This window comes from Anabrus simplex, chromosome 3 (assembly GCF_040414725.1).
Source record: "Anabrus simplex isolate iqAnaSimp1 chromosome 3, ASM4041472v1, whole genome shotgun sequence".
Lineage (NCBI taxonomy): Eukaryota > Metazoa > Arthropoda > Insecta > Orthoptera > Tettigoniidae > Anabrus > Anabrus simplex.
Window position 1 is genome coordinate 95,043,296 of NC_090267.1, and position 13,518 is coordinate 95,056,813.

A 13,518-nucleotide genomic window follows, 5' to 3' on the forward strand; every position below is an offset into this window, starting at 1 on the left:
TAGTAACTGGAATTGCGATCGCATTTTGAGCTAACTCTCTTGCAAGAACCCGGAGATGACAACTGTGATATAATGCAAAGCCAACAGAGGTAAGGTTTCGAAATTCCAATTTTTGTAACCCTAGTTCGGTTAAGCCAAATATTATTTCAATTATGCTAATTTTAATTCCTTTCTCCAGGATGTCCACTGTGGGTAGGCTTACGCTGTATTCAGTTTTGGGTGCAAAAAAAAAAAGTCATTCTAAATTCTGCTTTTTTTTAACAAAAACAGAATTCTTTTTTTAAAAATTATGTTAAACTAAAATTATAGTGTGATTAGCTGCCACCCCCGGAGGTCCGGGTTCGATTCCCGGCTCTGCCACGAAATTTGAAAAGTGGTACGAGGGCTGGAACGGGGTCCACTCAGCCTCGGGAGGTCAACTGAGTAGAGGTGGGTTCGATTCCCACCTCAGCCATCGTCGAAGTGGTTTTCCGTGGTTTCCCACTTCTCCTCCTGGCGAATGCCGAGATTGTACCTAACTTAAGGCCACGGCCGCTTCCTTCCCTCTTCCTTGCCTATCCCTTCCACTCTTCCCATCCCTCCACAAGGCCCCTGTTCAGCATAGCAGGTGAGGCCGCCTGGGCGAGGTACTGGTCATTCTCCCCAGTTGTACCCCCGACCAATAGTCTGAAGCTCTAGGACACTGCCCTTGAGGCGGTAGAGGTGGGATCCCTCGCTGAGTCCGAGGGAAAAACCGAACCTAGAGGGTAAACAGATGATGATGATGATGTTAAACTAAAATTATATACACTCTGAAAGAGGAATTATTTCACTCATATATTTTAGCACTGGATGCTGCATACCATCAGAATTTTGCATTTTTAAACATGATATTCTTTCTTTAAATATGCAAATAAATCTAAAATTATGCATGAATTTGAATCGCATTTTAACGCATTTTTTTTCCCCAGTTTTTGGTCCTATTTTTTGGCCGTTTCAAGGAATTTATAGGTCTTTAACTTCCGAGTCCCAGTTATTTACCATAATACATTCCCCTCATTTTCAAGTATAGGTCTACCACTTTGTCTCGTTTCCCAGTACGGTGTCGGAGATGAGGCAAGACGAAATCATATGGCATATTTTTACGGCTGGATGCCCTTCCTAAAGCCAACCACAGTTGTGGATCAAATGAAGGTGAAACAAGTGATGGTGATTCAGATTGGGTAAGGAGGTGCAAGGAGTCGGCTGTGGCCTATGGATGGAAAATCTCTTGACGTTTGCCTGAAAGTGAAAATGGGAAACCATAGAAAACCGTTATCATGCCAGCCGACGGTGGAATTCGAGCGCTTTCGTCTCCCGAATGGAGTAGTATAGGCCTCCAATAAAACTAGTATGTTAGCATGATTAGCTGTCACCCCCGGAGGCCCGGGTTCGATTCCCACCTAAGCCATCCTAGATGTTGTTTTCTGTGGTTTCCCCACTTCTCTTCCAGGCAAATGCCGGGATGTCTAAGGCCGCTTCCTTCCCTCTTCCCTGCCAATCCCTTCCAATCTTTCCATCCCCCCACAAGGCCCCAGTTCAGCATACCAGGTGAGGCCACCTGGGCGAGGTACTGGTCCTCTTCTCCATTTGTATCCCCCGACCCAAAGTCTCACGTTCCAGGACACTGCCCTTGAGGCGGAAGAAGTAGGTTCGCTCGCTGAGTCCGAGGGAAAAACCAATCCTTCAGGGTAAACAGATTAAGAAAGAAAGAAAGAAAGAAAGAAAGAAAGAAAGAAAGATAGAAAATCAAAATGTTTAAATATGAAAGCTCCCTGTGATGGTTGGATGTGCTTGTTGTTTAGGATTAATATTTATATAAACGAAGCGCACTACCAGAAACGGCAAGGTTAAATTCTTTTAAAATATTCATTCTTGAGCGATTCTGTGAGTTAATTGACGCCAAAAGAGAAAAACCTGTCTCAACTGTCATACCATTACGCTCTTATGCCAGAACCCATTAAGCTGAAACCTTTGTGCACGAATAAAAATCTGATCACTAGGCACCGGAGGGATTCGAACCCTCGATCTCCTGTTTACTAGACAGGCGCTTTAACCAATTAAGCCACGGCGCCACAGGTAAGATCCCAGCCCCTTTAGCTTTATGAACTATCCGTTTCGGTAAGTATTGAAGTTTTACCATCCCGGTATTTACCTGGAGGAGAAGTGGGAAACCACGGAAAACCACTTCCAGGATGGCTGAGGTGGGAATCGAACCCATCTCTGCTCAGTTGACCTCCCGAGGCTGAGTGGACCCCGTTCCAACCCTCGTACCACTTTTCAAATTTCGTGGCAGAGCCGGGAATCGAACCCGGGTCTCCGGGGGTGGCAGCTAATCACACTAACCACACTACACCACAGAGGCGGACGTGAAATTTTTAGGTGTGCATTTTTCTCTGTTCAAATGTATTATCTTTCGTCGCCTGCTCTCAAGGAATTGTGTGCTTTTGTGAATTGGATCGCACCTGAGATAGTTTCGAAAAATTGCGCAGAGTGTCGATTTGAATGAAGACATGCAATCTATCATAAAAGTGACCTTCATCAAAACTCGATCTCTTAAAGCTAGATTTATCAGCAAAATTTTGCAAGACCGGGCGAGTTGGCCGTGCGGATCGGAGCGCGCAGTTTTGAGCTTGCACCCGGGAGAGAGTGGGTTCGAACCCCACTGTCGGCAGCCCTGAAAGTGGTTTTCCGTGGTTTCCCATTTTTACACCAGGCAAATGCTGGGGGCTGTTACTTAATTAAGGCCACGGTCGCTTACTTCATATTCCTAGTCCTTTCCTATCCCATCGTCGCCATAAGACCTATCTGTGTCGGTGCGACGTAAAACAAATAGCAAAATAGAATTTTTTATATATATGGTAATATAGGGGGCTGAGCATACGTCTCTCTGAATTTATAACAGCACTCGATTGCTTTACAAAGTAAATGTATTATCGTGCGTCTTTGAACTTACAGTAAGCGGGAAATCTATTGCTGTTTAGAAGATGAATAATAGTGTAAAAACTTGGTGCAACATTTTTATCGGTGCAAACGTGGTGTATGTGTGGTGCTAATTTGGTGCAAAAGTGACAATGGGTGCGCCGATTTAATCCAATAAAAAATGCACCAAAACCGCACCATAATTACACCACATCTTTCTTCCACATTATTTTACCCCATTTTTACACCAACAAAATTTGTGCAAGAGAAGTGACATTTTACACCATGGTTGCACCTAAAAGGAAACAAATTAATCAGACAATCTCTAGGCCAAGTTTGTGCCAAAAATACAGCAACGTTTTTCTTTCAACCTTCTTCATTGTGTACACCACTGTTGAACCAAATTTGCTTCAAAAATGCTCCAGAGTTACACCAAGGATTTGGGTGTATTTGTGAAATCACCAAGTCATTATAGTGCAAAATTTGTGCAATGTTCTTCGTATTTTTGTATTCTCATTTACATTTCAATTTATTTAAACTTTACATTTTTATTTTTATTCTTTTTTGGGGGGCTGGGTCCCCTGTTTGCCCGGATCCCTGGGCATTTGCCCCCTCAGCCCGCCCTAGACGGCCCTGCTCAAAGTGTATGTGAAATAAATTTTAGGCTATACTTGAGGAATATCTGTTTTGAGTGTTCAGCAGTAGTCTGAAGGGACTTCTGGGCTGCATTCTCCTTGGTAGCACCTTCCTATTTCCGCAATTCCAACGGAAATGCTGCCCATGTTCGTCACTCAGTGCATTTAATATAGTAGTTTAGCTGCTGGTTTTGAGGAAAAACAAATCTAGACGGGAGTCCAAGAAGTATATTTTGAGAGACATATTATAACCCATCACTTTCTAGTTGTAATCCACTTCGCTGGAACGTTCTCTGTGATTCTCTTACCTGTGGTTTCCTAGGAAGTTGGCGACTACTTATTAGAAAGGCGACCATTCCTTCGCTTCTTGAACAAATAGGAAATGTTATTCCACTGAAGCTCAACTTGCAGGATTCCAGCAAGATATAGCGGTTATTCTATATTCGGGAGGTCAAATGAACTGTGACGCGATTGATCCATCCAAGGCATTTGACAGGGTAGATCATGAGAGACTACTGGAAAAAATGAGTGTACTTGCACTAGACAAAAGAGTGACTGAACGGGTGGCCATATTTCTAGAAAACAGAACTCTGAGGATTGGAATAGGTGAAGTATTATCTGATCATTAAGAGGGGAATTCCTCAAGGCAGTATTATTGGACCTTTATGTTTTCTTATGAGTAAAGAAGTGGAATCAGAGGTAAGGCTTTTTGCGGATGAAGTTATTCTGTATAGAGTAATAAATAAGTTACAAGATTGAGAGCAACTGTAAAAAAACCTCGGCAATATTGTGAGATGGACAGCAGGCAATGGTATGTTGATAAACGGCGTTAAAAGTCAGGTTGTGATTTTCACAAATAGGAAAATTCCTGTGAGGTTTAATTACTATGTTGACGGGGTGGAAGTTCCTTGTGGGGATCACTGTAAGTACTTGAGTGTTAATATAAGGGAAGATATTTATTGGGGTAATCACATAAATGGGATTGCAAATAAAGGGTACAGATCTGTGAACATGGTTATGAGGGTATTTAGGGGTTGTAGTAAGGATGTAAAGGAGAGGGCATGTAAGTCTCTGGTAAGACCCCAACTAGAGTATGGTTCCAGTGTATGGGACCCTCACCAGGATTACTTGATTCGAGAACTGGAAACAAATTCAAAGAAAAGCAGCTCGATTTTTTCTGGGTGATTTCCGACAAAAGAGTAGCGTTAGAAAAATGTTGCAAAGTTTGGGCTGGGAAGACTTGGGAGAAAGGAGACGAGCTGCTCGACTAAGTGGTATGTTCCGAACTGTCAGTGGAGAGATGGCGTGGAATGAAATGATAATAATAATTATGCTACTTGCTTAACGTCCCACTAACTACTTTTACGGTTTTCGGAGACGCCGAGGTGCCGGAATGTTGTCCCGCAGGAGTTCTTTTACGTGCCAATAAATCTACCGACACGAGGCTGACATATTTGAGCACCTTCAAATATCACCGGACTGAGCCAGGATCGAACCTGCCAAGTTGGGGTCAGAAGGCCAGCGCTTCAACCGTCTGAGCCACTCAGCCCGGCGGAATGAAATGAGTAGACGAATAAGTTTGAGTGGTGTTTTTAAAAGCAGGAAAGATCAAAGTCATAAAGATGAAGCTGGAAATGACGGGACAAATTGGGACAAATATTCGTTTATAAGAAGAGGAGCTAGGGATTGGAATAATTTACCAAGGTAGATGTTCAATAAATTCCCGAATTCCTTGCAATTATTTAAGAAAAGTCTAGCAGCAGGAAACTACCTCACTCCTCGTTTCCCTAGAACGCTTTTTCAGTGACACCTGGGCCATCTGTAACAACTGATGGCGAAGCTTTTGATGCTCCAACCAACCCTCGTGCTGAGGAATCTTTACATAAAACAACGATGAAGTGAACCTATATATAAGTCAATTAACAAAGCAAAAAATATTTCAGATATTGTCTTCCCATTTGCTTGTTAATGATCGTATTCACCAATAAAAATATATAATTCATTTCCTAAAAATACATCTAATAAGTTATATAAGTTATTGCTCAGAATTTAAAACGAATCTTATTTCTGTATCGGTCGTGTCAACAGTAACATGGAAATGCAGTCTTTCATTTTCCGTTATCGCTGTCTGTTTGTTTTGATGTATGTATGTACGCGCATCACAATAAAATGGCTGAAGAGAATTTAGTTGAAATCGGCATGTAAAGTCGGAGAATGAGACACTACAATCTAGGCTATAAATAATGTTATTCACGCTGAGTGAAATGGTAGTTTAGGGGAAGGCCTAAAATGTAATTCTCAAATATGTATGTTATTAGCGGTCTTGTCAATAAATACTACATAACTAAACCAAACCAAACCAAACCAAACCAAACCAAACCCCATGACACTACAGCCCTTGAAGGGCCTTGGCCTACCAAGTGACCGCTGCTCAGCCCAAAAGCCTGCAGATTACGAGGTGTCGTGTGGTCAACACGACGAATCCTCTCGGCCGTTATTCTTGGCTTTCTAGACCGGGGCCGCTATCTCACCGTCAGATACCTCCTCAATTCTAATCACGTAGGCTGAATGGAACTCGAACCAGCCCTCAGGTCTAGGTAAAAGTCCCTGACCTGGCCGGGAATCGAACCCGGGGCCTCCGGTTAAGGGGCAGGCACGCTACCCCTACACCACGGGGGCCGGCCTACATGACTAAAGTTATATAAAATTAGGTGTTCTCATACATTTTTAACATAGCAGCTATGATAACAGAGATATTTCGAATTTCTATTTTTTTGTTTTTTTGTTTTGTTTTGCCAAGTCCATATCAATTCCGAACCACGAGAAAATGGGTGAACAGAATTGAATGAAAATCGGTATGTAAAGTCTGGGAATAAGGTGCTACAGTCTGGGCTGTTGTTGGGTATTTAGCCCGAAGGCTGGTTTGATCCTCCATAGTTCCGCCAACAGCTGTCATAAACAGCCTAGACGTCACTGAAGAGCCATACTAGGGAAGTGAGGAGTGAGTTAGTTTCCCGTTGCTTTCCTCACCGAGCCAGAAGTTGCTATTACATATCAGTCTGCCAAAGCCACTGAAATGCATGCGTCAACTGACCCTACGAGCGATATTTTCACACAATTCATAAAAAAAAAAAACAGTCTAGGCTGTATGCTTTTTTTCATAATCATCTTAAGGTGTAAAGCCGCGTAGTCATCAGTCCATATCGACAAAGAAGATGGTGAAGATGATTATAAAAAATGAAAATTTTATGGAACGATTGAAGAGTAAGACAAGAAGAAGTCATGAAAGAACGAAGGGCTCCCTTTACAGTAGACGCCTTAATGTCACAAAATCGGAATGAAATTAAATGTGAAGGCCAACCATATCGAAAGCTTAAAAACTGCTCAACATTAACATTACATTTACCATTGTTATGATGTGATTTGTCTCTTCTGCTGCCGCTCATCTCCGATAGATGGTATAACTGTTGCGTCCCGCGTAAAACACCCTGAATATTGGCGGAAAGTAGCTGGGGAGTTAGATAACTTTGCACATGTTGTATGATTATCTCGTCAACGTCTGGTACTACAGCTAGTAAAATAAATAAATAAATAAATAAATAAATAAATAAATAAATAAATAAATAAATAAATAAATAAATAAATAAATAAGGGCGATAGAAACATGCTGACTTCATTTTTGGAACCTGCAGCTGACTAATTAGAAAGCCGGCAGCTGAGCCCTGCGCTAATCACGCCCCCTTATTACTAGGGCATTGCATATTTTTGAGAAAAGGCTCTGAGGCTGCTGCTAAGATATTATTTTTCAACTTGCTTTACTTCGCACCGACACAGATGGGTATTATGGCGACGATGGGATAGGAGAGGGCTAGGAGTGGGAAGGGAGCGTCCGTGGCCGTAATTAAGGTACAGTCCCAGCATTTTCTTGGTGTGGAAATGGAAAACCACGCAAAAACCATTTTCTGGGCTGCCGACAGTGGGGTTCGAGCCCACGATCCACCGAATGCAAACCCACAGCAGCGCGACCCTAATCGCACGGCAAACTCGCTCGGTGCAAAGATCTTACATTTCAAAGTATTCGGAAGGCCTATAACCATCACCGTTGAAAATAAATAAATAAATAAAGGCTTGAGACAATTTTTAGCCATTTTCAATATTTTCTTACTCGGAGAATGTGTCCGTATCCCCGAGCTACAGAATTTGAAAGTCCTAGCCGTTGATGGTGCGACGATGGCGAAGGTCATGCTGTTGGCTCAGGCACAGAATCTTCACAAAGAGTTACATCGACCGGGGCGTGGTCATATGTAAAGCTTCTTGGGCAGGTCATGTGAGACCTGACTTTTTTAGGACATCATTTCAAGGCCACTGTTCCACGGATTTGTATAAAAGATGGGTTCATCTCTGGAAATGGCACCAGTATTCTCTGCAGCAGAATCTCCGCCAACTCTCCAACATGATGAAGCTTGTAAGTATAAGTGTTTCACGGATAATAGTAAGAACAAATATTATAATGAAATATTAACATTACACAAATTTCTTTCTTTCTTTCTTTCTTTCTTTCTTTCTTTCTTTCTTTCTTTCTTTCTTTCTTAATCCATTTACCTTCCAGGGTCGGTTTATCCCTCAGACTCAGCGAGGGATCCGATCTCTACCGCCTCAAGGGCAGTGTCCTGGAGCGTTAGACTTTGGGTCGGGGGCTACAATGAGAAAGAGGACTAGTACCTCGCCCAGGTGACCTCACCTACTACGGGGGATGGGGAGATTGGAAGGGATAGACAAGGAAGAGGGACTGAAGCAGCCGTGGCCTTAAGTTAGGTACCATTCCGGCATTTGTCTGGAGAAGTGGGGGAACCTCCGGAAACCACTTCGAGGATGGCTGAGGAGGGAATCGAACGACGGGGGCCTCTACTCAGTTGACTTCCCGAGGCTGAGTGAACCCCGCTCGATCCCGGGCCTCCAGGGGTGGCAGCTAAACACACTAACCACAACACCACAGAAGCGGTCATTACACATATTTCCTCTTCTATATTCTCTACTTGTTGCTGTGCAATACGTTTTTGTACTGCATAAAGTAGCTGGAGAAGAGTGAGGTAGGGTTATAGCGAGGATAAGCATGAACTTTATCATTCTCAGTCTTCAGAAGAAACCTTATTTTTACAAAGCGTTTAGTCTGTAATAATTACAGATGGTGATAATCAGTATGTCTTCTGCTACTGTGAGCAAGCATTTTTGACTACTTTTCACCATTGGTAGAATAAGGGACGCAGAAAACATTACGGTATTGATCCCTAAGGACCAAGAACAATTAATGCAACAAAAACATCCCTTGACTCATTTAGGACCAACGCCAGTGTCATACACTCAACTGAGCTCTCTTAGGACCATCAATAGTGACATAGATGCAATTGATCCTTCTTAGGTCCATCAACAGTGACGTACACTCAACAGCTCTTTCTTATGTCCATCAACAGTGACATACACTCAACTGCTCTTTCTTATGTCCATCAACAGTGACGTACACTCAACAGCTCTTTCTTATGTCCATCAACAGTGACGTACACTCAACAGCTCTTTCTTATGTCCATCAACAGTGACATACACTCAACTGCTCTTTCTTAGGTCCATCAACAGTGACATACACTCAACTGCTCTTTCTTAGGTCCATCAACAGTGACATACACTCAACAGCTCTTTCTTATGTCCATCAACAGTGACATACACTCAACAGCTCTTTCTTATGTCCATCAATAGTGACATACACTCAACAGCTCCTTCTTAGGCCAATCAACAGTGACATACACTCAACAGCTCTTTCTTATGTCCATCAACAGTGACATACACTCAACAGCTCTTTCTTATGTCCATCAACAGTGACATACACTCAACAGCTCTTTCTTATGTCCATCAACAGTGACATACACTCAACTGCTCTTTCTTAGGTCCATCAACAGTGACATACACTCAACAGCTCTTTCTTATGTCCATCAATAGTGACATACACTCAACAGCTCCTTCTTAGGCCAATCAACAGTGACATACACTCAACAGCTCTTTCTTATGTCCATCAACAGTGACATACACTCAACAGCTCTTTCTTATGTCCATCAACAGTGACATACACTCAACAGCTCTTTCTTATGTCCATCAACAGTGACATACACTCAACTGCTCTTTCTTAGGTCCATCAACAGTGACATACACTCAACAGCTCTTTCTTATGTCCATCAACAGTGACATACACTCAACAGCTCTTTCTTATGTCCATCAACAGTGACATACACTCAACAGCTCTTTCTTATGTCCATCAACAGTGACATACACTCAACAGCTCTTTCTTATGTCCATCAACAGTGACATACACTCAACAGCTCTTTCTTATGTCCATCAACAGTGACATACACTCAACAGCTCTTTCTTATGTCCATCAACAGTGACATACACTCAACAGCTCTTTCTTATGTCCATCAACAGTGACATACACTCAACAGCTCTTTCTTAGGCCAATCAACAGTGACATACACTCAACAGCTCTTTCTTATGTCCATCAACAGTGACATACACTCAACTGCTCTTTCTTAGGTCCATCAACAGTGACATACACTCAACAGCTCCTTCTTAGGCCAATCAACAGTGACATACACTCAACAGCTCTTTCTTATGTCCATCAACAGTGACATACACTCAACAGCTCTTTCGTATGTCCATCAACAGTGACATACACTCAACAGCTCTTTCTTATGTCCATCAACAGTGACATACACTCAACAGCTCTTTCGTATGTCCATCAACAGTGACATACACTCAACTGCTCTTTCTTAGGTCCATCAACAGTGACATACACTCAACAGCTCCTTCTTAGGCCAATCAACAGTGACATACACTCAACTGATCCTTTTTTAGGATCATCAACAGTAAGATTCACTCAACTGATCGTTCTTAGGACCATCGTCAGTGACATACACCTAACTGATCTTTCTTAGATCAATCAACAGTGACAAACACTCAACTGATTTTCTTAGAAACATCAACGACACACACCCAACTGATCTTTCTTAGGATTATCAAGAGTGATATACTTTCAACTGATCTTTCTTAGGATCATCATCAATAGTGACACACATCCAACTGATCTTTCTTAGTACCATCAATCGTGACATAAAACCAAACCCCATGGCTCAACAGCCCCGAAGGGCCATGGCCTACCAATCGACCGCTGCTCAGTCCGATGGCCTACAGATTAGAAGATGTGGTCAGCACGACGAATTCTCTCGGCCGTTATTCTTGGCTTTCTAGACCGGGGCAGCCATCTCAACGTCAGATAGCTCCGCAATTGTAATCGCTAAGGCTGAGTGGACCTCAAACCAGCTCTCAGGCCCAAGTAAATATCCCCGACCTGGCCGGTTTGCTATAGGGCCATCAGCAATGACGTACACTCAACTAATCTCTCTTAGGACCACCAGCAACTGGAGGGATGACAAGCAGACACACACCCTACAAAACTCCACTAAATTTTATACTGTATTCTGTCATCCTTTTCAATAATTTTGAACCATTCTCTTCTATATTCGAAAATGTTCAGTGTTCTTATGATTCACGTAGACATTCTTTAAAAAAATAGATGTGAAAAAATATTAACTACATTACAATAACTCAAAGAACCGCAAAAGCAAAAATAATATTGACAAAAATACGAAATCAGTTGAACCTATTCTTGCAATACTAGATCATAATTAACTACTGTAATTTCTATTAACCGTGTTTACTTCTAATTGGTAAATACTGATATTTTTAATTTAGTTTAATCATTCAGAATTAATGATTTTCACTGTCTTCTTCCTACAGGTGTTTGTCGTCCTCGCCGTCTTGGCCGTCGCTTCAGCCCAGTACGTCTACAACTACAACACCCCATACGCCTACTCCGCTGGAGCTTACCCTGCCGTTAAAGCCTACTCTGCCTACGGCTACGCTCCTTCTTACAACCCATACTACGCCAGGAACTACGCTTACGTTGGATGAACCACCCTCTCTTTATGGTAATACTGTTTTTAAGGCTGTATTCCTCCTCTAATGACGGATATTCCTTACATGTCATTCAATCACCCCGTTATAATTTTCTTTAGTAAAAGAGAATTATAACCCGTTCACCGCTGTTAGCTAGAAACGACCGGCTGTTAACGCGTGGAGTGGTCTCTCGAAGGATATAAATTACCCGATATTATAAATAAGTAGTCTACATTACAAAACTCCCAGATTTTGTTTTCTTGTGGACGTCTCAGTGAGCAAAGGTTTGCTAATAATTCCTGTATAGAAACTTACCATATCAACGCCACAAGCAAAGCAGATTTAAAAAAACTTTCGAAAACTATTTCTTGCTTTTGTGGGAGAGAAAATTAATGAATTTCAAATATAGTGAAGACCCTCTTAATCGGCCATCAGATTAGGCGGGAACGGACCTAACCAAAGCCTAGTAAGAGGCCGTTCCCAAGAGAAGTAGTTCAAGTCGGCCTGTAGGAAACACAACCAGAGATGACAAGGGGCAAGACTTGATTAATACGACACGCAATGATCACTTGAGGCTAACTTTTCCAAATGTTTATCGTGATCAGCTCGAAATTTATGAAAGATATAATACTCCACTTTTCTTTTGCTAGTAATACAGGGATGCTATTGAGAACATTAATTCTGATATTGGGTAGCTTATCATCCCGATTATCAATACAATGCTGTAAGAGTTTCACGAGAGGAGCCTTATTTTCTTGATATTGAAACCTTGCGTTTGTACAAGATACCTAGATCAGAATTTAAGACATTCTGTGTAGCATATTTATTTATGATAGTCCTGCGAGGGTGTAAAATTAGTCGCTTTTTAAGGGACCTTTTGAAAAAGGCTAGGTGGGAGTTGATATAATGTGTTTCACAAAAGTTTTTGAAGATTGTAATTTAAAAGATGGTGCTGATTATTGTTTTAAGAGGAAGTATAACTTGGTAAATGTCCTTAAAAATGTACGATAACAGCGAAAACATTTTATTAATAAACTTTATGTTTTTTATTTCATTTTAAAATATGAGATTTAATTAATGGAGTGTTTTCTTTTGTTTTAGATTCTTCTTTCCTGACTCCTCACCTCCCCTGCAGTTTGGATATCTCCACCAAGTGCCGTCAGTACTCTACCATCAATCTGGCTCCATAGAATTCAGCTGTAAATTCCTCCCTCCTCCATATCTTTTTAAATAAAAGTCTATAAAACCTACTTGTTTTAGTTTTTCATTTTATTACCTATTTTAACCGTTCCTCAACATATTTAAACAGCCACTCGAAATTATCTCCAACGTTATTTTATATTTTTACACACAATATTACTATTTCTTAGGATAATGACAAGTTCGCCTCTGTGGTGTAGTGGTCAGTGCCACATCTGGAGGCCCGAGTTCGATTACTGGCTTTGCCACGAAATTTTAAAAAAGTGGCACATGGGTTGGAACGGGGTCAACTCAGACTCGGGAGGTCAACTGAGTAGAGGCGAGGGGGCGGCGATTCCCTCCTCAGAAGATCCTGAGCGATTGTATCGTACTCTTTATATCTGGACTGGAAAGGAAAGGGTAGATATATTGTATACCATCCTCGAAGTGGGTTTCCGTCATTTCCCTATTTTTCCTCCTGGTAAATACCGGGATGTTACCTAAGTTAAGGCCACAGCCGCTTTCTTCCCTCTTCCCTGCCTTTCCCTTCCAATCTTCTCATCCCCCACAAGGTCCCTGTTCAGCATTGCAGGTGAGGCAACCTGGGAGAGGTACTGGTCGTCCTCCACAATTGTATCCCCCGACCCAAAATCGCACGCTCCAGGACACTGCCCTTGAGGCGATAGAGGTGGAATTCCTCCTGAGTCTGAGGGAGAACACAACCCTGGAGGGTGAATGGATTAAGAAAGAAAGAAAGAAAGAA

The 13,518-nt window shown here is 41.9% G+C and overlaps 1 long non-coding RNA gene and 1 other non-coding gene across 2 annotated transcripts in view; one reads left to right on the top strand and one right to left on the bottom strand.

Moving 5' to 3' along the window:
* LOC136866019 (uncharacterized) overlaps nucleotides 1-12,819 on the top strand; it is a 68,394-nt gene extending 55,575 nt beyond the window's left edge. Inside the window, exons 2-3 of the long non-coding RNA XR_011017906.1 lie at nucleotides 11,418-11,608; nucleotides 12,678-12,819. This is a non-coding gene — a long non-coding RNA (uncharacterized lncRNA). The remainder of the gene's footprint in view (nucleotides 1-11,417; nucleotides 11,609-12,677) is intronic.
* On the bottom strand, nucleotides 2,020-2,093 carry TRNAT-AGU (transfer RNA threonine (anticodon AGU)). Its single transcript has one exon. It is a non-coding gene; the product is annotated as a tRNA-Thr (tRNA).
* Nucleotides 12,820-13,518: the final 699 nt, after the last annotated feature.